Here is a 26,282-nt window from a genome sequence, read left to right as displayed (position 1 = left end):
CATTATGGCAATCAAGTGATTTGATCATTCAATCAAAAAAGTCCGAAAAATAATTTTAACACGTTTAATCATTCGGACATATTTTTGCCATAGTTTTTCAAATATAATCATGAAGATAAGGCATGCTCATCATCATGGTAGTATGATAGCAAGTTTACCATATACAAGCTAGCAAAAAATTTCTACATTTTAAGGCCCGCAAGCTAGCAATTTTGAGATGTTCAAGAAAGCAACTCTTGCTTCTTGAAATATAAGTTTTGCTAGATGTGCAAGTTAACTTTTTGCTTCTTGAGATAGGCAAGATAGCACTTTTGCAATTTTTGTTTGGCAAGCTTGTGATGTTCAAGATAACAAGCTCTTTCTTCTCTTTTGAGAAGTATCATTTTTGCTTTCTTTGCAAAGTGCAAGCTAGCAAAATGCCAAACTAGCAAGAGATAATGTTTTACATGAGGCAAGCAAACAATTTGGCAAGTGTTACATTTGCATCTTCTCTTTAGATGTGCAAGAAAATAAACAAGTTTTTGCATTTTCTTGACATTTCAAGCTAGCAATTATCGGTGATGTTCAAGATAGCAATTTCTTCTCTTTTGTAATTTTTGCATTTTTCTTGAATTGTGCTAGCAATCTATCTCCCCCTTTGTCATTGTCAAAAAGAAGGAAAAACCCTTTACATCAATTTCTAAATCATGACAAAGGTAAGTAATCATTCTTATTTGTGCATCATTATAGTTTCAATGCACAAATTCATTAACATTACATTTCATTCTTTTTTTTTTTTTTTTTTGCATGATACGAATAATCAATCATCATCATGAGCATATCAAACATGATATTCAAGCATTCATGATATATCATTTCGGCAACATGATCATAGATATTCAAACGATGGTATCTACATGTCAGAATTCATTACATCCTATTATGCATGATCATTAACTCCTCATTTGTATTTCGTGCATTATTTCATTTCATCTCATAAGAAATATCAAGAAGAGTTATTGGATGATGAGATAAATATTTTATGAATACACGGAATATCATAAGTGTTTCATGTATTCATATTATCACATGAAGCATATTATCATTTTTAAGATTCATAACATGAATAATGTTATTACTATTTCATCAAAATTAATTTCGAGATTCACACAATATCATGAAATCATTAATCTCGATAAGATGGGAAAAGCATTTTCTTTTTAAGTGATTCTTTTAACACATCATAAAAAACTCATTCATAATTCAAGTGATTTACAAGATATCATACATGAATTTATCACTTGTATTTCATCAAAATCGAGAACTCTAGAGATAAAAAATGATTGAAGCATTTAATCTGATTGAAGCATGATTCATATTTAAAGTGTATCTTATGTCGTAAATATGAATCAAGCATTTGTCAAATCTGAAATCATCCTCAAAATTACATTCAATAAATTCATATATGACAAGCATAGATTTATTGAAAAATCAATAAGATAGAGGATTACATTTCAAGTGTTCATCAATTGTAGCATTTCATCACATAGTAAGATATCAGCTCGTATAATGCAAATTTTTGCTTGATATCTTGATACAGGGCATATAGCAATGATAGCAATTATATATTTCTTGGTGATGCAAGCATGGGATAATCATAGCATAGTGTTTATAGCATCAATTCATATATTTCTAAACATGGCAGTGTTTATCAATTCATATATCTCCCCTTTTTTTAAGTGTTTCATCTTAAGTGATCGATTTTATGTTAACATGCCTTTTCATTTATGTCAAATGAAAACATGCATCAACGTTTAGGATCGTAAAATGAATTTCATCATAAAACCATCAATCACAAAAATCATCATGTATAACTTTAAAATCTCATGCATAAAATCGTCAAATCATAGTATCAAAACTTTAATATTTTCATTGCAACATTAAGCAAGGTTTCATTGAACATAATTTTGAATGATTCTTATAAATGCCTAAAACTTCTTTAGTTTTAATTTATATGGTTGACTTTATAATAGCATGCTCAACTCTTTATTCTTATGTCAAAACCATACATCATATTTAACAAACAAAGACAATGAAAAATATCAAGCCTTCCATACAAAAGCCATGTATCGTCACTGAAAAGCAATATCAAAATATACATTCTTGCTTCTCAAGCACATAAATAAGATTTAATCTCACTAGGTGTACAATCATTAGATTTCTATCTTGCATTAACATGCAATTTTCATTTTCAAAATTACAAGCATGATCATATTTTTGCATTTTCATTATTAAATTATTAAAAATGTAATTTTCAAGAAAATTTAAAGAAAAAGAAAAATGCATCATCAAAAACATCATGTAACTTCGAAGTAAATTAAAGGCATTTTGATTACCTTAGCGTCGAAAGGCGTAAAGGCGTAGTTTGCCACCTCGCCTTTGTTGATTTTCTCCTCGTCTTCAGAGGAGCTCGATTCATCCCAATTTTTGTTCTTCTTCTTACGTTCAAAGCAAGTAGTTCCATTCTTTTTACTTTTTAATTTTTTGTTTCATTTGTAGTTTAAGTTCACCATCACTTGAGCTTATGCTCGAGTGGTCTTCAAATGTTCTGTGTCCCAAATCCTTCCTGTTCTTTGGAAGGTGGTTCTCAAGTTCTTCACGAGCATTGCACATCATTTCATATGTGATCAATGAACCAATCAGTTCTTCAAGTGGAAATTGGTTCAAGTTTTTTGATTCTTGAATAGCAGTTACTTTTGAATCCCAAGTTTTAGAAAGTGAGCGCAAAACTTTGTTAACGAGTTCAAAATCCGAAAAGCTTTTACCAAGTGATTTTAAACCATTGACGACATCCGTAAAACGGGTGTACATGTCAACAACGGTTTCGCTTGGTTTCATATGAAAAAGCTTGAAATCATGCAGTAAAATATTAACTTTCGAGTCTTTGACTCTACTAGTTCCCTCGTGCGTGATTTCAAGAGCGCGCCAAATATCGAAAGCCGTTTCACACAAAGAAACCCGATTGAACTCATTTTTGTCCAAAGCGCAAAATAAGGCATTCATAGCCTTTGCGTTTAAAGAAAACTACTTCTTCTCTAAATCCGACCATTCGTTCATCGGTTTAGAGGGAAGTTGAAAACCGTTTTCAACGATATTCCATAAATCCAGATTTAGAGAAATCAAGAAAACTCTCATTCGAGTTTTCCAATAAGTGTAGTCCAATCCGTTAAAGAACGGTGGACGAAAGACCGAAAAGCCCTCTTGAAGAGCCATTTCTCTCGGGTGTAAATCCGAAATGAGAAATACCCCGCTCTGATACCAATTGTTAGGATCGAGAGCACTAAGAGGGGGGGGTGAATTAGTGCAGCGGAAATCTTTTAGTGATTAAAAACGAAAGCTGCGTTCGTTTGATAAAAACTATTTTGATGCAAAAGCTGATTCTAAGAATACTTATGATTAAGTGCAGTTTATGTCTAAACATAGTTTGCGTCTAAGCGCAGTTTGCGTCTAAATGCAGTTTGCGTCTAAATGCATATTGCGTCTAAGCGCCGTTTGCGTCTAAGCGCAGTTTGCGTCTAAGATCAGATTGCGTATAAGCGCAGTGCAGTTTGCGTCTAAACGTAGTTTTACGTCTAAACACAATTTTACGTTTAAACGTAGTTTTTACGTCTAAACGCAGTTTGCATCTAAACGCAGTTTTACGTCTAAACGTAGTTTTACGTCTAAACGCAGTTTGCGTCTAAACACAGTTTTACGTCTAAACGTAGTTTTACGTTTAAAAGTAGTTTACGTCTAAAACACAGTTTTATGTCGAAACACAGTTTGTGCAGTTTACATCTAAACGCAGTTTTAAAGGGATCTGAACTTAGAAACTTCGTTCGTAAAAGCGCAGAAGACAGTTTTGCAGAATCAAAACGTAAACGTAAACTGTAATGTATGAAAACACCAATTTACGTCAGAATGCAGATTCGGAAAGATCAGCACTTAGAAACTTGTTCGTAAAGGCGCAGAGAGCAGTAGCTATGTAGGAGGTTTGCAGTAATGATAAAGTGCTCAAAATAAACGCAAACCAGAGATTTAGAGTGGTTCGGTCAGTCTTGACCTACTCCACTTTTGGCTTCCTCCACCGACGAGGTCACCGACGTCAACTAGAGGCCTTCCTTCAATAGGCGAAGGCCAACTACCCTCTTACAGATTCACTCCTTTTGACAGGCTTAGGAGACAACCCTTACAGAAGTTTTCTCTCCTCTCTTGACAACTCAAACTTGAAGAATAGAAAGAGGAGAACTCGCAGTTTTGAGCTCTAAGAAACACAGAAAGATAGCAAGATTTCGAGTGTGTGTTCTGTGCTTTCAGTGCTGAATGGGTGGGGTATTTATAGGCCCCAACCCAATTCAAATTTGGAGCTCAAAACGATCAAATCCTGGAATTCCGGGATCAGGCGGTTGCACCTCCTGACTGGAGAGGTTGCACCGCCTGGCAGAGCTCGAGGACTGAGCCCAGGCGGTTGCACCTCTCTGTCAGGGGCGGTTGCACCGCCTGAGTCTGGCTCGGAGACTGAGCCCCAAGCGGTGCCACCTCTTGACTGAGGCGGTTGCACCTCTCTGCCAAAGCTCGAAGATCGAGCTCAGGCGGTGCCACCTCTCTGTCAGGGAGGTTACACTGCCCAGTCTCGCTGGGAGGTTTAGCCCAAGCGGTGCCACCTCCTGGCCTAGGCGGTTGCACCTCCTGGTGCAATCAAGGTCCGAATGGGTAGCTCCATTCGGCCCAATTTCAGTCTTTCAGGGGCCCAATTGCCCCAAGATTAAGCTAATGGGATCACCTCCCATTTTCCAACTTAATCAACATGCTAACTACGATTAGATCTAAGACAATTTCTGCAGCTTTGCTTCGGTGCATCAATCGCTTCTTCCGGCGAGTTTCCGGCGAACTTCCGTCGATCATCCGATGAACCCTCGGTGATGCTCCTGCGGACTTCCGGCAAACTCTTGGACTTTGTGACGATCCACTTGGTGAGTTCGAACGAGCTTCGCTTGGCAAGCTTCTGGACTTCTCGGATCTGTTCTCGCAGAACCTTCGACGACCGTCCGAACTTCCGTCGAACTCTCGAACTCCCAACGTGATCATGAACTTGACTCCGGCGCAACTCCTACTGCTTGTCGAACTTTCATCGTAGTTAATCCTGCACACTTAAAACAAAAACTTCGATCGAGACAATTAATCCTAAGCAATTAACCAAGTTGTTCGGCATGTCATTGGTCTCTCGACGCTTCGTCCGATTCTTCGGCGCATCGTCCTTTCCTGCAGCCTATTGCCCAATCGGCCAGTTGACTCTACAACTCCGATATCCTTGGCACAATACCTGCTCTTCTTGGCCCGATGCCCGAGTCCACGGCCCGAAGCCTTCTATCGATACGTCGACCGATCCACCGGCCCGACGTCCAATCTTTTGACATGTTCCTCCGGCACAATATGATATTCCTGCTTTAATTGTCTCATCTTGATCAAAGCATCCTGCATCACTCAAAACGCAGATTAAATCATAAACATATATCAAGTAGTTTCATCATCAAAATATGAGATTCAACAGCAACAAGTTCCCGTCAAGGCAACGTGAGAACTTGCGAATGAGTGTTCAACGCCCGATACTATACCGAAGCCCCATCCAGCCCTATGCCACCCGGAGGGTTCAAAGGGGCTGAGATGGCTGACGTTTTGGTGAGCGGAGGCAGATTCCAGAAATCAGCTCGCGTCACACGAAAACAGAGCTATTTTGGGGCTGTTTTGCTTGGTTCAGTGAGCGGTCGCTTTGTAATGCTGCAGCTTATTCAAACTTACATTTTTACAAGCAAAATGACTCAAAACTAAGGCAAAATAGGCTGCCAAGTAACTATACATGTAGATGAGAGCGACGAACGGTTCGTTGAACGGAGTTGTTGCAGGTGCGCGATGACCGTTCGTGATAGAACGTCCGGACTTCCGTCGAACTCTTGAATTCCCAATGAGATCTCGATCTTGACTCTGGAACAATACCTGCTTTATGTCTTACTGCCATCGTAGTTAATCCTGCACACTTTTCTCAACATATAGGTTAGATCAAACAACTTACAATTGACTTTATCATGAAAATTTGAGATTCAACAATCTCCCCCTTTTTGATGATGACAATCAATTGATGACGGAGTTAAACTTAACTTCCCCTATCTATATGTCATACTTGAGAAAAGGCATTCTTGAATTCAAGGCCTTTGAATTCAAGAAACAAATTGATTAGTTAAGTTCATTTAAACTTATCAATACACATATCATGATTCCTATCATAATCTAACATTCTCAAAATGATGTCAAGGCATGACATCCATTTTCAAGTATGATATTTCAAATATGAAAGATGACAAAGATAGCAATTCATCATTCTATGGCAAGATATCAATTGTAAAATTATAAGTTAAGTTCTAGATATCTTATCACAATGAAGAAATTTTATCAAGCAATCATTTCAAGTATATATGATGAAATATATTGCATACATTTGTCATCAATTTATCACATTTTGATATTATTTCTCCCCCTTTGTCATCAACAAAAAGGAGAACGATTCAATAATTCAAGTGTGGTAAAAATTCATGCCATTTTTCAATTTGTATACCAATTATATTTCAAGCATTCATGACATGGTATCATTCATAAGTTCTCAACATTAAAAGTTATAAACATTAAAGAGATAGCTTCCTTCAACTTCTCATCTTATATTATTCATTAAAACTTCGCATGAAGAAGGAAAGTAAGGAGGAAAATCCATTGAAAACCAACTTTGTGAAATGATTTGACTCAAATAAAAAAATGATAAAAGATTCTTTCATTTTGACAAAGAGAAGGGGGATTCTTAAAAAGAATCGAGATATCCATATGAAATCAAATCCCTACGAAATTTATCACACACATGCTTTCATTATCAAACACGAGAATTCATCTTTCAAGGATTAAGATATCCATTGGAATTCCTTCAATTTTCATGAGAAGAATTCATGGGAGAGGAGTATCACATGAAAGAGAAATTCACGAATAAAACTTCATAGTGAGAAGAGCATTATATCAAATCCATTTCTCATAAAAAATTCATAAAGTGAAATCTGTGAGAGATGCTTTTGTCAATGACTTTCATGAATCAAACATCAAGATATATATAAATACTTCATACATTTATAAAATGTTGTGTTATAGCTTTTCATCACTACTTGCATGAGATAATATCATTAGTGCTTTGTAGTACTCAAAGATTAAGAATATGATGTATGATTAAAACATCTCAATATTCAATAGAAATCATAATTATTAAAGTAAACATGATATTGCATCATTGTCTGATAACATGCTCATCATTATAGAAACTTTTAGCATTAAAGCACAAAATTTCCAACATCAAAGTAAACATGTTATTGAAGCACACAACCTTATCATCATGTAAAATTTGCATCATAAAATTATCAGCACAGAATTTAAGTGAGTGATCAAAGAATCAAGAAAGTCTAAAAATAAAATTTAATAAATTCATACATTCGGACAAATTAACATTCCTAATTCTCTTCTAATAAAATCAAATTATTCTTCACTTTAGGGCTTTGTAAAAATATCAGCTAATTAATATTTCATATCAATAAACTCTAAGATTACATCATGATTATTAACATAATCCCGTATAAAGTGATGCCTAATATCAATATGTTTAGTTCTAGAGTGTTGAATGAGATTTTTTGTTAAACATATTGCACTTGTATTATCATATTTTATGGGAATGTTTTTAAGATGAATCTTATAATCTTCTAAAGTGTTTTTCATCCACACAACTTATACACGACATGCACTAGCTGCAATATACTCGGCTTTGGTTGTAGATAATACAATCGAATTTTATTTCTTGGAAGTCCAAGAAACAAGTGCCTATCCTAAAAATTGACATGTTCCTGATGTGCTTTTTCTATCTAATCTACATCGAGCAAAATCTGCATCAGCATATGCAATTAGTTCAAAGTTCTCAGATTTTGGATGCTATAATCCTAGATTTGTAGTTCCTTTAAGATATCTAAGTATTCTCTTTACTACTTTAAGATGAGATATCTTAGGATTAGATTGAAATGTAGCACAAAGTCCTACACTAAACATGATATCCGGTCTAATTGTGGTGAAGTAAAGTAAACTTCTTATCATACCCCTAAAAGCTTTTTGATCAAAGCTTTCTCCACTTTCATCAATTTCTAACTTAGTGAAGGTGCTCATAGGAGTGTTGATAGCCTTTGAGCTATTCATATTAAACCTTTTTAGCAAATCTAAAGTATATTTTGTTTGACTAAGAAATATATTATTACTTAGTTGTTTGATTGTAAGCCCAAAAAGAAAGTTAATTCCCCCATCAAACCCATTTCAAATTCAAGACTCATACTTTTAGCAAATGACTCATATAGAGATTCATTCGTAGAACTGAAAATAATATCATCAACATAAATTTGAACAATAAGCAAATTATTTTCAAAATTTTTGATAAACAACGTAGTATCAAACTTGCCTTTAGAAAAATTATTTTCGATAAGAAATGAGCTAAGTCTCTCATACCAAGCCCTTGGGGCTTATTTCAATCCATAGAGAGCTTTAGTCAATTTAAATACATAATTAGGGAGTTTATCATTCTCAAATACGAGAGATTATTCAACATAAACTTCTTCAAAAATAAATCCATTAAGAAAAGCACTTTTAACATTCATTTGAAACAAATTAAAATTGTTCCTACTAGTATAGGCAAGGAGCATCCTTATAGCTTCTAATCATGCCACAGGAATGAATGTCTCTTCATAATTGATCCCTTCTTCTTGGTTGAAACCTTTGGCCACTAATCTAACCTTGTTTCTAACCACGATACCAAATTTATCTTACTTGTTTCTAAAGACCCATTTAGTACCAATAACTAAATGGTCATTTGGCCTAGGAACAAGCTTCCACATCTCATTTCTCTCAAATTGATTTAACTCATCTTGCATTACAATAACCCATGAATCATCTTTTAAGGCCTCATCAATGCATTTTGGTTCAATTTGGAAGAGAAAAGTAACGTTTGGCATAAAAATTCTTAAGAGAAGAACAAGTTTGAACCCCTTTAGATGTGTCTCCTAAGATTAGCTCCCTAGGATGAGCATCTACATACTTCCAATCCTTGGGTAAGGATGTTTCGGAAGTAGATGCATCCAAGTTGCTAGATGGAGAAAGGGTTTCATTTAAATTCAAAACATCAAAATTAACATCATCATCAAAATCATTTTTCTTAATTTCAGAAACCACATTAAAAACAACATGAATGGGTTCTTCTATAATCAAAGTTCTTTTTTTAAAGATACGAAATGCTTTTGAAATAGAAGAATAGCCAAGAAAAATTCCTTCATCAGATTTAGCATAAAATTTTCCTAAAGCATCTTTTTCATTCAAGATAAAACACTTACACCCAAAAACTTTAAAATATGAAACATTAGGTTTTTTGTTGTTCCACAACTCATAAGGAGTTTTGGTGAGTAAGGGTCTTACTAGAACTCTATTCATGATATAGCATGCCGTGTTTATGGCTTCGGCCCAAAAATATTTAGGTAGGCTATGTTCATTTAACATGTTTCTTGTCATTTCTTGTAAGTTTCTATTCTTTCTTTCTACTACTCCATTTTGTTGACGATTTCTTGGAGTAGAGAAGTTATGATTGTATCCATTAGATTCACAAAATTCTTAAAAATCATGGTTCTAAAATTCACCACCGTGATCACTTCGAATTGACAAAATCATAAAACCCTTTTCATTTTGAACAAGTTTACAAAACTTAGAGAAATACCTAAAGCATTCACTTTTGTGTGCCAAAAAATAAGTTCATGTCTATCTACTATAATCATCCACAATGACAAATGCGTATTTGCTACCTCCTAAGCTTGATGTAGCAATTGGTCTGCAAAAGTCCATATGGATCAATTGCAAAGGTTTAGAGTGTTAGGACTCTAGCTAGGAGAGTCCTAATTGAGAAGGACATTCATGTAGGGGGTTTTTTCTTAGAGAAGAATTATGAGTTGTAAGGGAATAGGAGTCTTGAGTAGGAGTCATATTAGGAGTTGGTTAGAAGTAAGAGTCTTAAGTAGGAGTCATATTAGGAGTTAGGGTTTAGAAGTCCTATAAATAGCCATGTATTTCTTCTCTTTTCATTAGCTATAGATGAATCTTTTCTGCAGCCTTTGAGCAGCAACTTGGAGGGTGGAACCCCTATAGAGTTCCAAGGAGACCGATCCCCTAAAGAGATCAACCCGAAGTTTAGAATCTGCAAGGGTTCTAACACCTGGTATCAGAGCAGCATTCTTGGCATTTCGCTGCCCTTCCATAGCCATCCATCAGCCCTCCACAGCTGCCCAAAGTAATTCCCACAATTGCTTAAAAGATCGTCGCCAAATTCTGCCATCATCTCCACCACCGCGAATCATCCTTTGATCTCCCCGTGAATTGACAAGTTCTGGTTTCCTACCTTACTGCTGCTGCAATTTAGTTATCCCTTTTTGAAAATCCAAAAAAAAAAAAAAGTTCCTATATTGCTGCATAAACTTTTCGTCACAAAGTTTTCATCTCTACAACGAAAGATACATTGCAGAATTTCAGCCGCATAGCACTGTTTTCTTGATCTTGATACTATATTTTCTCTGTCGAAACCTCTACAAAAGTTTCTTGATTAAATTGGACATCCTTGCTGTCATATAAACTAAGATATTACTATCAATTCCCTCCTCAAATCTCTCAAATTTTTGATGGAGATTTCATCGAGAAACCGCTGTTTCTTCGACGACAATTCTGCTCTTACAAGACAACACAATTCTGCAGCAAACTTTCACTGATTTCTATCAAACCTTTGCTGTCATCCACCACAGATCAAAAACTTTCATCCATAGCCCTAAAACTCCACCAAACCACACCCTCAAACTACACTCAAAAAAGCCACAAAACAAACCTAAACCGCAGCCTACATCTACCAATCCACCAACCCTTTCAACCATCACTTCTCTTAACCTATACATGCCTTTAACCCATCAACAAAAGAGAGATCTTAACATCACAGATTTGGAGTCATATACTATGGCATCTGAGGAGGCAATCAATGCTAAATTTGAAGCCTTCGAGGCACGAATGGAGGATAATATTCGGACTCTCCTTACCGAATTCAGTTTGGGCCGACTACCAAGCCCGAAGAAATCACATCAAGGAGAGAGCTCTAACCAATCACATCATGCACAAAGAGATGACTTCCAAGAGAGGAGAGGCTCTATGACCGACCCCAACTATTCGTGCATGAGAGTGGACTTCCCTAGATGGGAAGAAGGAGACCCAATTGGTTGGATCTCGCATGCAGAGCGATATTTTTGGTACCATAAAACTGCGGATGCATCCTGCTAGTCATAGGTGCCCAGCAAGCCAATCACGTGAGTGATGGCACGTGTGACTTGATATAGAATCTTTTTGCTTATTATATTTTAGCGTATATCACTTCATAACTATTGCATAAATGCATATATATATTGTGATGTCCTTGGATTTGTGCAATGGGAATCGGATCGTGATGAGATCACGATAATGAGATCGATTCACCTTTAAACACATATCCTAAATAATCCCGGTCATAGGTTACTCGAGAGGGACATCGTGATAACCGGATAGACTGGTGTGCTGTATACCCATCCATATGATGGATGCAGCTGGTCTCATAGCTGCTCGTGTAGGGACACTAGGGATACAGTACAGGTGCTCATTGGAGAATGAGTTCACTGATTGATCCGCTTACGGAATGCTGGATGGTTGATGATGCCTTATTGTCAGACAGCGATTCCGTAGTCCTAGTGGTGTATCTGGTCCTTAGACTTGAGACACCAAGGATGTCCTGTATGAGTGCTCCACTCTTTGATACCAGACTTATAGGTTTGGCTGTCCCCAGATCTAGTACAGCTGGTCATTGGGAGTGGTAGTTGACCTTACGAGGGCTATTGAGTGTCAATAAAGGATCATCCACTCTCGGCGTCATGAGAGGAATATCCTATGTGTTCTTGCTCAGACAAATCCCTGGCCAGGGTCATTCGGGTTGAGAGAGAAAGAGTTCTCCGGGAGAATCCGATTAGAGCGAGACTCGAGTAGAAACCGTATGGGTCTGATAACACCATGCTCGATATACGGTCTCTGGGATATTAGATGGATGAGGGATTATAGGTACATGGTAACTGAGGATAGACAGGTCCAATGGATTGAATTCCCCTGTATCGTCTGGGGACTACGGCGTAGTGGCCTAGTACGTCCGTAGTCGATGAGTCAAGTGAATTATTACAGAGATAATAATTCACTCAGTCAGAAGGAGTTCTGACAGGTATGACTCACGGCCAGCTCGATATTGGGCCTAGAGGGTCACACACATATGGTAGGCATTGCGATGAGTAGAGGTTCGGATATGAGATATCCGACGGAGCCCTTGTCTTATTGGATGTAGATCCAATACCCACTAAGGAAGGACCCATTAGGGTTTGACACGGGATCTCTATAAATAGGAGGGATTCACAGCCTCATAGGCTAGAGTCTTTGCTTGCCTTTCCTATTCTCCTCTCCCTCTCCACCTCAGAGTAGGCCTGGAGATTTGAGGAGCGTTGTCGCAACCCTGCTGTGTGGATCACCGCTAGAGAGGAGGACGCTTTACCTCCTTCACCCTCTCCTAAGGATCTGCAAGGAAACAGGGATATACGATCTCCCTAGGTAACACAATCTCTATACGCAGTTTTGTGTTTTGCGGATTTTTGCGCACCAATCTTCGCACGACGACAAACATCCTTTTGAGAATCGGGGATTTTGTTTTCTTGTTCTTCCGCTGCGCATATGATGTCGCCCCCAATGATTTCCCAACACATCCATGGTGGAAATTGCAGCTATACATCTTGAAGGGGATGTCATATAGTGGTTTGACTAGTTTAAACACACTTATGGAGTCCTTTCATGGCGACAATTCAAAGAAGGACTACTGAACCACTTCGGACCAACTTATTACGAGAATATTGACGGACAACTAGCAAAGATCCGACAAACCTCCATCATTCAGGAGTACCAAACCAGGTTTGAAAGGTTATCTAATCAAACTTGTGATTGGTCTGAAAAATAGCTATTGGGGACCTTTATTGAGGGCTTAAAGCCGGAGATCTGGGGAGAAGTTAAGGCGCGACAACCATACACGCTTATGGCAGCCATCTCTTTCGCACGACTTCAAGAGGAGCGATTGAACCATGAAGCCCGGAGGACTAGGATCACTCCTCGACCTACAATACTAAAGCCCTCAGCCCCCCCTACTATCAACCGAGTCCCTGCACCGAAAAGGTTAATAAGAGAAGAACTTCGGGAGCGATCTGTGAAGGGGTTATGTTGGCATTGTGATGAGCCATGGAGCCACGAGCATCGCTGTAGAAAAGGGAGACTTCTTATGATTGAACCAGTAGAAGAAGAGGTCATTGAACATCTAGAAGAGAGCCTTGAATATGAAATAGAAGATATGGAAGAAGAGCCACAACCGACCGACATTACGGTACACGCACTAGCCAGCTACTCAAACCCGCAAACGATGAAAGTTGGAGGCCTTCTCAAACAACAGCCGATTACTGTTCTCATCGTCACGGGCAGCACTAATAACTTCCTGAATAGTAAGGTTGCTGCTCTGATGGCACTGCATATTGAAGGTTGCAGCAAGTTCGATGTAAAGGTGGCCGATGACAGAATCCTAAAGTGCGACCAAAGATGCCTGCAGGTGAAACTATTACTACAAGACCAAGAAATTATCACCGATTTCTTCCTCCTACCACTTGATGACTATGAGGCAGTACTTGGTATAGAATGGCTGACTACACTAGGTGATGTCTCTTGGAACTTTTCTAAATTAATTATGAAATTCTATTGTAAGGGCAAACAGATCATCTTACGCAGGAAGGGCGGAAGCAACGTTACCACTGTTTCGACCCAACGAATGGAGAAAGTTGTTAGGACCCTTTTTCTAAGCTTTTGAATAATGTTTATTGAGTCTGTTTAGTCCAGTTGTTTATTGAGTCGGTTTGGTTCAGTTAGAGTCAAGTAGAGGTTTATTTAATATTTATTTATTATTAGAGTTCAAGTCCTGATGGACTTTGGGTGGAACTCTATAAATAGGGATGTAACTGCTTTTTTTCAGTTATCTATGAAAAATACTATTCTGTCTTTGGACAAACCCTAGGAGGCCGATCCCCTTGAAGTGATCAAGGAGGGCCGATCCCCTCGAAACGATCATTATCATCCTCATTTCTCCCCTTTCTCTTCTTCTTTTTTACAATACGACTTTAGGGTCTTATCAATTGGTATCAGAGCGACGATAAGACTTTAGGGTCTTATCACTTGGTATCAGAGCCTATGATAAGACCTTTAGGGTCTTATCATTTGGCATCAGAGCCACGATAAGACTTTAGGGTCTTATTATTTGGTATCAGAGCAGCGATCCTCGGCGTTCTCGCTATAGTTCGTCATCTCAAAAAAAAAAAAAGAATTTGTGAGGGCGAAGCCGGCAGCCACGCACGCTGTTCCTTCTCAACCAAAAGGAACATTTGCTTCCCGGTGCCGACCACCCCTGCTTTCCTTCTCCTCCATCGCCGGCGCTGCTTCCTGGTCGGCGACCACCGCCACCGTTGCTCCCCGGCCAGCGCCCACCACTACTGTTGTGCCCTGGCCAGCAACCTTCTCACCTCGCCTCCTCACTGCCCGCATCTCGCTCGAGCGAGAAGGGTCGCGGCCATCGTTTCCCAGCCAGTGGACCACCCATCGCCGCTTCTACCGTCGGCGACGCTGCCCTAGCCACACCGCCATCGCTGCCTTCCCTTGGTTGCAGCTTCAACAGTGCGATCTGTCGGCGTCGTTGTTTCTATGGTGCGATAGAAATAGAGCAGGCTGCCGGTCCCTCTGCTGTCGTAGGCGCCGGTTACCTCTACCGCCGCCGCTGTTTCTCGGCCACTTCAACGCCACCCCTCTCCTTCGTTGCCGAGCCACCACCGCTACCAACCACCATGCGACGACTGCCGCACGCCTCCCCAGCAGCCGATCCCCCTTGCCCTGCATCTTTTGTAACCAAAATAGGGCAATCACGAGCAACTCACATCTGCTGCCCTTGTTTCCAGCTGCCGCCGTCGCGTCGACCGTCGTCGCCGTCGCCTTCCAACCGCTGCTCCCCCGTGAGACGACCGCCGCTTGCCTCCCAACCGCTGCTCCCGCTCGCTTCCCAGCCGCTGCTCTCCCTCACTCTGCATTCGTGGTGACCGAAACAGGGCAGTTACCATCGTCGCAGTCGCGGGTCCCCTTGCTGCCATAGTAGCGGATCCCCTTGCTGCTACGAACGCCGGTTGCCACAACCGTCGCCACTGTTGCCCAGCCAGCGACGACGCCGCTCGCCGCCCAGCCTGCCACGAGCCTCGCTGCCTCCTTCTCCACCGCCGCCGCTGCGCTCCAGCCAGCAACGACTGCTGCTGCCAGCCACCACAGCCTTCACCTCAACCCTCTCGATCTACACCGTTGCTGCAGCCCCCTTGCTCTCCATCATTGCCACAATCGCCGGTTGCCACCACTACAGCCTCAACCCAGGCCGCTTCAACACCACCTCTCTCTTGTTCTGCCTCCGCTGCTGTTCGGTTGCCATCACCGCAGCCTCAACACGGCTGCTCGGCGATTGCTTCCTTGGGTCACAGTAGTCACAACCATCGCTGCCTCCAAGCCCTCAACAACATCGATCCCTCTACGCAGCAACCGCAACAAGCATCGCTGCCTCCCACGCGGTGACCGCAGCTACATCCCCGCATCCTCGCAGCAACCCTTCATTCCCATAGTGTTGCCACCGACTGCGTCACAACAGTAGCACCGAATAGGACAGTGATTGATGCCCTTGACCAACACCAAAAATAGGAGTTGAGATTACAGATTTGCAATCTTACGAAATGGCCACCGATAACTCAGTGAAAGCACAAATAGATGCATTGGAAATTAGAATTGAGAACCGACTGCAAGAAACACTTAATGATTTCAAAAAGAGCCTACTAGAGAGCCTTAGTAAATTTCAACGAGGTGAGAGCTCAAGTTCTATGTTGCACAGATCTGAAAATACAGGAAAAAGGCCCCAAGATTGTGACACAAACTACTTACACATGAAGGTGGAATTTCCGAGATGGAAAGATGGAGATCTGACCAGTTGGATCTCTAGGGCAAAATTTTTTTTCTATTTTCACAGAACTCCAGAAGAATCCAAGGTGGAAATAGCCTCAATCCAGCTCGATGGAGATGCACTCTAGTGGTACGATTGGTATGAAACTATTTACGAAGTTCCTTCGTAGGAGAAGTTCAAAAAAGGGCTTCTTGTTCGATTTGACCCATCCGAATATAGGAATGTTGATGGCCAGCTCACCAAAATTTTCAAACTTCTATAGTGTTGGAATATCAAAGTAGGTTTGAAAGATTGTCAAATCAAGCTAGAGATTGGTCGGAACGACAGCTTTTGAATACATTTATTGAAGGGCTTAATTCGGAGATCCGGTGTGAAGTCAAGGCTCGTCAACCCCGCACTATGATAGCTGCGATCTCATTTGCACATCTACATGAGAAAAAAGTTAGTAAGGAAAGATCCGCAACGGGTTTGTATTATGATGAAAAATGGAGTATGGAGCACCGATGTAAACAAGGGCAACTTCTAATGACTGAGCCAATTAGAGAGGAACCAGAAGTAAAAGAGTTGGACTCCAATCATAAAGGTATGAAAACTGATGAAGATATTGAAGCCATCACACATACAGTGCATGCATTGGCTAGCTACACTAACCCACAAACTATGAAAATCGGAGGAACTTTGAAGCATCAATCTATCACTATTTTGATTGATACAGATAGCACTAATAATTTTATGGACAAGAAAGTTGCAGCCCAATTAGCCCACCACATTGAAGGCTGTGATATATTCGAAGCTGATGGACAGATTTTAACTTAAGATAGCAAAGGCCAGGAATTTCTTGCAATGATTACTACACTAAAAGATCGACCTATTGCTTACACTGTCAAAAAGTGGAGACCATACTTAATCAACAGGTTGTGATGCATTACAGATAGTCTATGGCTAAAGTGCTGAAAGAGAAGCTCCTCGAGATTGATGCTGCTCAGCCTTGAGGACAAGGCTGATTTGAAGAGGGAGGAACTGTTAGGACCCTTTTTCTAAGCTTTTGAATAATGTTTCTTGAGTCTGTTTAGTCCAGTTGTTTATTGAGTCGGTTTGGTTCAGTTAGAGTCAAGTAGAGGTTTATTTATTATTTATTTATTATTAGAATTCAAGGCATGATGGACTTTGGGTGGAACTCTATAAATAGGGATGTAACTACTTTTTTTCAGTTATCTATGAAAAATACTATTCTGTCTTTGGACAAACCCTAGGAGGCCGATCCCCTCGAAGTGATCAAGGAGGGCCGATCCCCTCGAAGCAATCAAGGAGGCCGATCCCCTTGAAGCGATCATTATCATCCTTATTTCTCCCTTTTCTCTTCTTCTTTTTTACGATATAACTTTAGGGTCTTATCAATTGGTATCAAAGCGACGATAAGACTTTAGGGTCTTATCATTTGGTATCAGAGCCTACGATAAGACCTTTAGGGTCTTATCAAAAGTTTTACACAAGGTAAATGGTGGCTTTTTGATGCACCTCCAGCAGCAACCAGAGGGGAAGAAAATAGAAATTGAAGATCAAAATCTTGCCCAATTGCTTACTGAATTTGCCGACATTTTTGCTGAACCATGTAGTCTTCCTTCTTCTCGACAACACGACCATCGAATTCCAATCCTTCCGGGCAAGCCACCAGCGAACACTTGACCGTACCAATATCCTCACCTCCAAAAAGATGAAATTGAAAAGATCGTAAAGGAGATGCTTGAAACAAGAGTGATTCGGCCAAGTTGCAGCCCCTATTCCTCGCCAGTGCTACTTGTACGCAAGAAGGACGGAACTTGGCGGATGTGCATCGACTACTAAGCTTTAAATGGCATCACCATCAAGGACAAGTAACCAATACCAGTGGTGGATGAACTTCTTGATGAATTAAAAGGAGCTCGAGTCTTCACGAAGTTGGACCTCCGATCCGGTTACTACCAAATTTGGGTATGTGAAGATGACATTCCGCACACATGATGGTCATTATAAATTCTTGGTAATGCCTTTTGGACTCACTAATGCTCCTTCAACCTTTCAAAGTCTCATGAACGATATTTTTCGGAGCTTTCTTCGTAAATTTGTGCTGGTATTTTTTGATGATATTCTCATTTACAGCCCTTCTCTTGAGACTCACTTTCAGCACTTATGGATTGTTTTGACGATCCTTCGGGAGAATACTCTTTTTGTTAAGCAACCAAAGTATAGCTTTCTCCAGCAAAAAGTAGAGTACCTTAGGCACATAATATCAGAAGGAGTGGCGGTAGACCCAACAAAAATTGAGACAATGCAAGGCTGGCCGAAACCTACAAATGTGAAATTACTACGCGGGTTCCTTGGACTAACAGGCTACTACCGAAAATTTGTTAAGGACTATGGGAAGATCAGTGCACCACTCACTTCTCTACTAAAAAAAGATGCTTTCCAATGGTCGGACAAAGCCTCTGCTGCCTTCGAGAAACTTAAGGTAGCCATGACAACGACGCTGGTGCTAGCGCTACCAGATTTCAGCCGACCCTTCATCATTGAGACCAACGCATCTGGAGTCGGAATTGGAGCCATTCTCATGCAAGATGGTCGACCACTCGCATACACTAGTAAGGCATTATCTGTTGGGAAATCTTGGGGGCGACATCACATGCACAACGGAAGAACAAGAAAACAAAATCCCCGATTCCCAAAGAGATGTTCGTCGTCGTGCGAAGACTGGTGGGCAAAATCCGCGAAACTTAAAACTGCTTATAGAGTAGATTGTGTTACATAGGGAGATTGTATATCCCTGTTTCCTTGCAGATCCTTAGGAGAGGGTGAAGGAGATCAAGCGTCCTCTTCTCTAGCGGTGATCCACACAGTAGGGTTGCGACGACGCTCCTCAAAACTCCAGGCCTGCTCTGAGGTGGAGAGGGAGAGGAGAATAGGAAAGGCAAGCAAAGGCTCTAGCCTATGAGGCTCTGAATCCCTCCTATTTACAGAGGTCCCCTATCAAACCCTAATGGGTCCTCCCCTAGTGGGTATTGGATCTGCATCCAATAAGACAAGGGCTCTATCGGATATCTCATATCCGAACCTCTACTCATCGCAATGCCTACCATATGTGTGTGACCCTCTAGGCCCAATATCGAGATGGTCGTGAGTCATACCTGTCAGAATTCCTTCTAACTCAGTGAATTATTATCTCTGTAATAATTCACTCGACTCATCGACTACGGATGTACTAGGCCACTACGCCGTAGTCCCCAGACGATGCAGGGGAATCCAATCCATTAGACCTGTTTGTTCTCAGTTACCGTGTACCTATAGTCCCTCATCGATCTAATATCCCAGGGACCATATATCGAGCATGGTGCTGTCAGACCCATACGGTTTCTACTCGAGTCTCGCTCTAATCGGATTCTCCTGGAGAACTCTTTCTCTCTCAACCCGAATGACCCTGGCCAGGGATTTGTCTGAGCAAGAACACATGGGATATTCCTCTCATGACGTCGAGAGTGGATGATCCTCTATCGACACTCAATAGCCCTCGTAAGGTCGACTACCACTCCCAATGACTAACTGTACTAGATTTGGGACAGCCGAACCTATAAGTCTGATATCAAAGAGTGGAGCACTCATACAGGACATCCTTGGTGTCTCAAGTCTAAGGACCAAATACACCACTAGGACTACGGAATCGCTGTTTGACAATAAGGCATCATCAACCATCCAGCATTCCGTAAGCGGATCAATCAGTGAACTCATTCTCAAATGAGCACTTGTACTGTATCCCTAGTGTCCCTACGCGAGCAGCTATAAGACCAGTTGCATCCATCATATGGACGGGTATACAGCACACCAATCTGTCCGGTTATCACGAGTAACCTATGACCAGGATTATTTAGGATATGTGTTTAAAGGTGAATCGATCTCTTTATTGTGATCTTATCACGATCCGATTCCCATTGCACAAATCCAAGGACATCACAATATATGTACGCATTTATGCAATAGTTATAAAGTGATATACGCCAAAATATAATAATAAAAAAGATTCTGTATCAAGTCACACGTGCCATCACTCACGTGATTGGCTTGTTGGGCACCTATGACTAGCAATCTCCCACTTGACCTAAAGCCAATCACCTATGTGTCTAATCCCCATCAGACCCCTGTGACGCTCAAAGACAATCTAAGACAACGGCTTTGTTAGTGGATCTGCAATGTTATCTTTGGATGGAACTCTTTCCACTGCTACATCTCCTCGGGTTACAATCTCTCTGATAAGCTCGAACCTCCTCAGAACACTTCTGATGAGACCCGGGTTCCCTTGTTTGAGTAATAGCCCCATAGTTGTCGCAATATAAGGAAGTCAACTTCTCGCTATCCAGAACGACTCCCAAATCTATTATGAACTTCTTCAACCAGACTCCCTCCTTTGCTGCATCTGATGCAGCAATGTACTCCGCCTCTATGGTCGAGTCAACAGTGGTATTTTGCTTGGAACTCTTCCAGCACATTGCTCCTCCATTCAAGGTGTACACATACCCTGAATTCGACTTGCTATCATCGACATCAGACTGAAAACTTGAGTCACTGTAGCCTTCAACCTTAAGGCTATTACCTCCATATACTAGTAAAAGATTCTTAGTCCTTCTCAAGAACTTAAGGATACACTTTACTGCTTTCCAGTGCTCCAAGCCTGGATCCGCCTGATACCTGCTCGTGACACTCAGAGCATGCGCTATATCAGGCCTAGTACATAGCATGACATACATGATAGACCCTATTGCTGAGGCATAAGGTATCATATTCATGTTCGCCCTTTCTTAGAATTTTCCATGCCAAACCTTTTGACAATGGTTTCTATGTACTTGGACTAGGACAAGCCAAGCATCCTTTTGGATCTATCTCTATAGATTCGAATCCCCAAGATATAGGATGCTTCCCCTAAGTCCTTCACGGAGAAGTGTCTAGATAACCAAGCCTTTACTGTGGATAGCATTCCTACGTCGTTCCCAATGATGAGGATGTCATCCACATATAACACCAAAAAGGTGATAGCGCTCCCACTTACCTTCCTATACACACAAGGCTCATCTTCGTTCTTAACGAAGTCATAAGATCTGATTGCCTCATCAAATCTTATGTTCCAACTTTGGGAAGCTTGCTTTAGTCCATAAATGGATCTAAGCAACCTACACACCTTATCTGGGCAGTTCTTGGACACGAATCCCTCAGGTTGCATCATATACACCTCCTCCTCGAGGTTCCCATTGAGGAATGCAGTTTTCACATCTATCTGCCAGATCTCATAATCATAGTGTGCTGCAATAGCTAATAGAATTCTGATGGATTTTAGCATTGCTATGGGTGAGAAGGTTTCGTCGTAGTCAACACCTTGCCTTTGACGATACCCCTTAGCAACTAGCCTTGCTTTATAGGTCTCTACCTTTCCATCTACTCCGATCTTTTTCTTAAAGATCCACTTGCAACCGATGGGTACAATACCTTCGGGCACATCAACTAGGTTCCAAACCTTATTGGAGTACATAGAATCCATCTCAGAATTCATGGCTTCTTGCCACTTCCCGGAGTCTATACTCATAATAGCCTCCTCGTAGGTCTCAGGATCAATATCCTCAACATCCTCTCCTCTAATATGTCCCACATATCTCTCAGGAGGATGGGATACTCTATCAGTCCTGCGTAAAGTTGAAACTTGTGTATTAGGTACCTGAACAGACTCGGGCTGTAGAGTGGTGCTTTAGCTTGGTTCTCCAATCTCGCTCAACTCTATCATTCTCCCACTATCTCCGCCAAGAATGTGTTCCTTCTCAAGGAACACTGCTCTCTTAGCTACAAAGACCTTTTGGTCCTTGAGATGATAGAAATAATACCCACGAGTTTCCTTAGGGTATCCCACAAATTTGCATCGCTCTGTCCTTGATTCTAACTTATCGGGGTTGTGTCTTTTAACATGGGCAGGGCAGCCCCAAATCTTAACAACCTTAAGATTAGGCTTCTTCCCTTTCCATATCTCATATGGTGTAGACACTACCGACTTAGTTGGAACTCTGTTCAGAAGGTAAGCTGCGGGTTCTAGGGCATATCCTCAGAATGAGATGGGTAGGTCAGCGAAACTCATCATGGACCGTACTATATCTAATAGCGTATGATTCCTCCTTCCAAAGACACCATTGAACTGAGGTGTATAAGGAGGTGTCCATTGGGATAATATCACATGGTCCTTGAGGAACTGAGTAAACTCTGTACTTAAGTACTCACCTCCTCGATCTGATCGAAGAGTTTTGATACTCTTTCCAGTCTGGTTCTCCACCTCATTCGTATACTCTCTGAATTTCTCAAAGGCCTCAGACTTGTACTTCATTAAGTACAAATATCCATACCTTGAGATATCATTAGTAAATGTAATGAAGTAGGAGTAACCTCCAATGGCATGAGTTGACATGGGTCCACATACATCACTATGTATGAGTTCCAACAACTCAGTGGCTCTCTCTCCAGTTCCACTAAATGGAGAGTTGGTCAATTTTCCATGAATGCAAGGCTCACAAGTTGCATATGACACATAGTCGAATGGATCTAGATATCTATCATTTAGTAACTTTTGAATCCTTCTTTCATGGATATAACCTAGCCTACAATGCCACAGGTATGCACTGTTCAACTCATCTCGTTTCCTTTTGGACACATTTACATTAATGATATGTGGAGTAATGTCTAACATAAATAAACCATTATGCAATGTTCCTTTCGTGATGATCTTATCATCTAATAATATCGAACAACCATTGTTTTCAAAAACAAATTTATATCCACTAACTGTTAAACATGAAATGGAGATAATGATTTTGATAATAGAAGGAACAAAATAACATGCATCTAATGCAATAAAAGCTCCACTAGGCAGATGTAGGGCGACCTCGCCAACAGCTACTACAGCAACTTTTGCTCCATTACCCATCTTGTGGTCCATCTCGCCTCTCTCTAGTCTCCTAGGCCTTGCCAAAACCTACAACGAATTGCATATATGATAAGCACTACTGGTATCCAATACCCATGTGTTATCATAAGAGTCTGACAAATGGAGACTGATCATGAATGTACCTGAAGCTTCATCAAGCTTTTGTTTCGCCCTTTCTGCAAGGTACTCTTTGTAGTTCCTCTTCCAGTGCCCATCTTTACCACAGTGGAAGCATTGGCCTTTGTCCTTTACTGGGTCTTTCTTAGCAACCTTTGCTTTACCTGGTCTGCCCTTGCCCTTTCCCTTCTTAAGGGACCTTTCTGCTTTCCTTTTCTTTTTGGTTTCACCAGTGTAGAGAACTGGCTTCTCTTTCTTAATAGTACTCTCTGCCTCCCTCAACATATTGAGGAGCTCTGGGAGAGTCACCTCAAGCTTGTTCATATTAAAATTCATTATGAACTGTGAAAAGGAATCTAATAGAGACTGAAGCACAATGTCCACACACAAGTTATCCTCTAGGACCATTCCTAGACCTGTGAGTTTCTCTATCCACTCAATCATCTTTAGGACATGGTTCTGAACCGGTGTCCCCTCAGTCATCCTATCGCGGAAGAGGCTCTTAGATATCTCATATCGCTGAGCCCTTCCCTGTTCCTCAAACAATTTACGGACATGTAGGAGAATGGATCTGGCATCCATCTTTTCATGTTGTCTCTATAACTCAGGAGTCATAGAGCCCAACATATAGCACTGAGCAAGAGTGGAGTCATCAATGTACTTCACGTAGCGAGCGATCTCATCCTCATTTGCCCCTTCTTCGGGCGCAGGCATCACTGTATCAAGGACGTACACGATTTTCTCTGCTGTGAGAACAATTCTCAAGTTACGGAGCCAATCCGTATAATTTGGACCAGTGAGGCGGTTGACATCAAGTATGCCACGTAAGGGATTTGAAAGCAACATTTTTTGAAAATAAAGATGCAGCATAAATGAATAACATGCAGATTTTGCAAGAAATAAACTATCAAGATATGGACTTCTATCTTAATATACTCCCGCTATTTTACTAACGAGTCACACGACACCCTCAGCACGTGAAAGGGAAGTCTCCGGCAGACTTCTAATGGGGATCAGGATCCGATCAGCGTCTTAGTGTAACCTCGAGGGACTCGACCAATCACACTAAGCCTAAAAGGTAGGCAACTCTTGCTGATCACAACTCCTTGTGATTCCCGTCCTATTCGGCCTCCGAATCACCATGGCCTCGAGGGACTCGACCAACCATGATGCTCGGTTAAGTCAACACCTTCGTTACAAGATGAGTCTGATTTGATGATATACCCTCGAGGGACTTGACCAAGCATACCATGCCCTCAGGTCACCGGTGACATCTCTATGTCGTAAGCAAGATAGCGAATCACGATATAGGTGAGTCTCGAGGGACTCGACCAACTCAACCTACACCGGGAATCGGTTCCTACTTATAACGATGGAAGGCCACGTGGGTCAATCTAATTGCCTCACTTTTAGTGACTTAATATTATCGAGAGATGTTTCTATGATTTGGTCTCCTAATATGACATGTCACACATATATATATTTAATATATATCTACATCGCATGCAAATATATATACATATCTAGTATGTGTATAAGCAATCACACCAGATGATTATGGACCACAACCTAATATGATTAGGCCCGAGCCAGTAGGCCTAATCACTCACATCAAGATCTATGCGTGCAACGGTGCATCTCCATGCCCTGTGATCGTCCATCTCGTCCTCGTCGGTTCCGTCGACATTTTGATGCATCTTGATGCATCGCGATCATCCATCTCGTGGGTCCCGCTATCGCATCCATGCTCCCGCTGCGCCTCCTCATGCGATTACAACTTAATCATAGGCACGCAGGCCCGACAATAAACGAGAAATATAATGGATGCTCGCAGACCTCAATAATTATAATCACAAGTACACACATCACACGGTCCATGATCATCCGTCCACACATCACACATCACATATATAAATAATCATCATCATGTAGGACTATTAGATAATAATAAAAATAATAATCAACTAAACCTTTTAATTAATTAATATTTTATGAAATCAGGGACATGTAGGGAATTTTTCAATTCCTAAGGGTATTTTCATAATTTGGATAAAAGACAGAAACTGAAATTTCTCAAATTCATAGGGGTAAAACTATCTTTTTATCCAAAACCCTAATTCCCTCATACTACTGCCACCGCCGCCACCCTACTGGCGACGGCCTATGTGGCGGGGCGAGGGCGCAGCCCTCGCCTGAAGGCGGCATGCCCGCTGGTGGCGCTACCGCTGCAGGTGGGCGCCCCCACGGGCGGTTCTGCCGGTGGGGCAACACCCGCAGGTGGTGCTGCCCCTGCAGGTTCGTGCCCCTACAGGCGCCGCCGCCTCCGTGGGCAGTTCTACCCACGGGGCAACGCCCGCAGGCGGTGCTGTCCCGCTGGGCGCCGGCCCCTGTGGGGGGGGTTTCGCCCGCGGGAGCAGCGGCGGCAAGAGCCGCTGCCCTACGGCGCCTCACCCCGCGGGAGAAGCGGCCGCAGGCACCTCTGCCCGCAGGCTGCCAGCCCCGCCGGATGCAAGCCTGCTGCAAGCAGGCTGCCGGCCGGCTGCTGTAGACGCAGCCCCTGTGCTGTCCACCTTCGGCTGCGCTGCACACACGCAGATCGAGGGCAGCAACTATTGCTGCCCTTTCTTGTTTTTGCGTCAACGATTTTGACGTCAAAATTCTTCCTAAACACAACACACGCAGTTCAAAACCAATCATTTGCACGAACAACTTGGCTTTGATACCACTATTGGGAAATCTTGGGGGTGACATCACATGCGCAGTGGAAGAACAAGAAAACAAAATCCCCGATTCCCAAAAAGATGTTCGTCGTCGTGCGAAGATTGGTGCGCAAAATCCGCGAAACTTAAAAATGCATATACAGTAGATTGTGTTACCTAGGGAGATTGTATATCCCTGTTTCTTTGCAGATCCTTAGGAGAGAGTGAAGGAGATCAAGCGTCCTCC

Source organism: Musa acuminata, chromosome BXJ3-10 (genome assembly GCF_036884655.1).
Source record: "Musa acuminata AAA Group cultivar baxijiao chromosome BXJ3-10, Cavendish_Baxijiao_AAA, whole genome shotgun sequence".
NCBI lineage: Eukaryota > Viridiplantae > Streptophyta > Magnoliopsida > Zingiberales > Musaceae > Musa > Musa acuminata.
The sequence above is the reverse complement of the archived record's forward strand: the minus strand, read 5'-3'. Positions refer to the sequence as shown.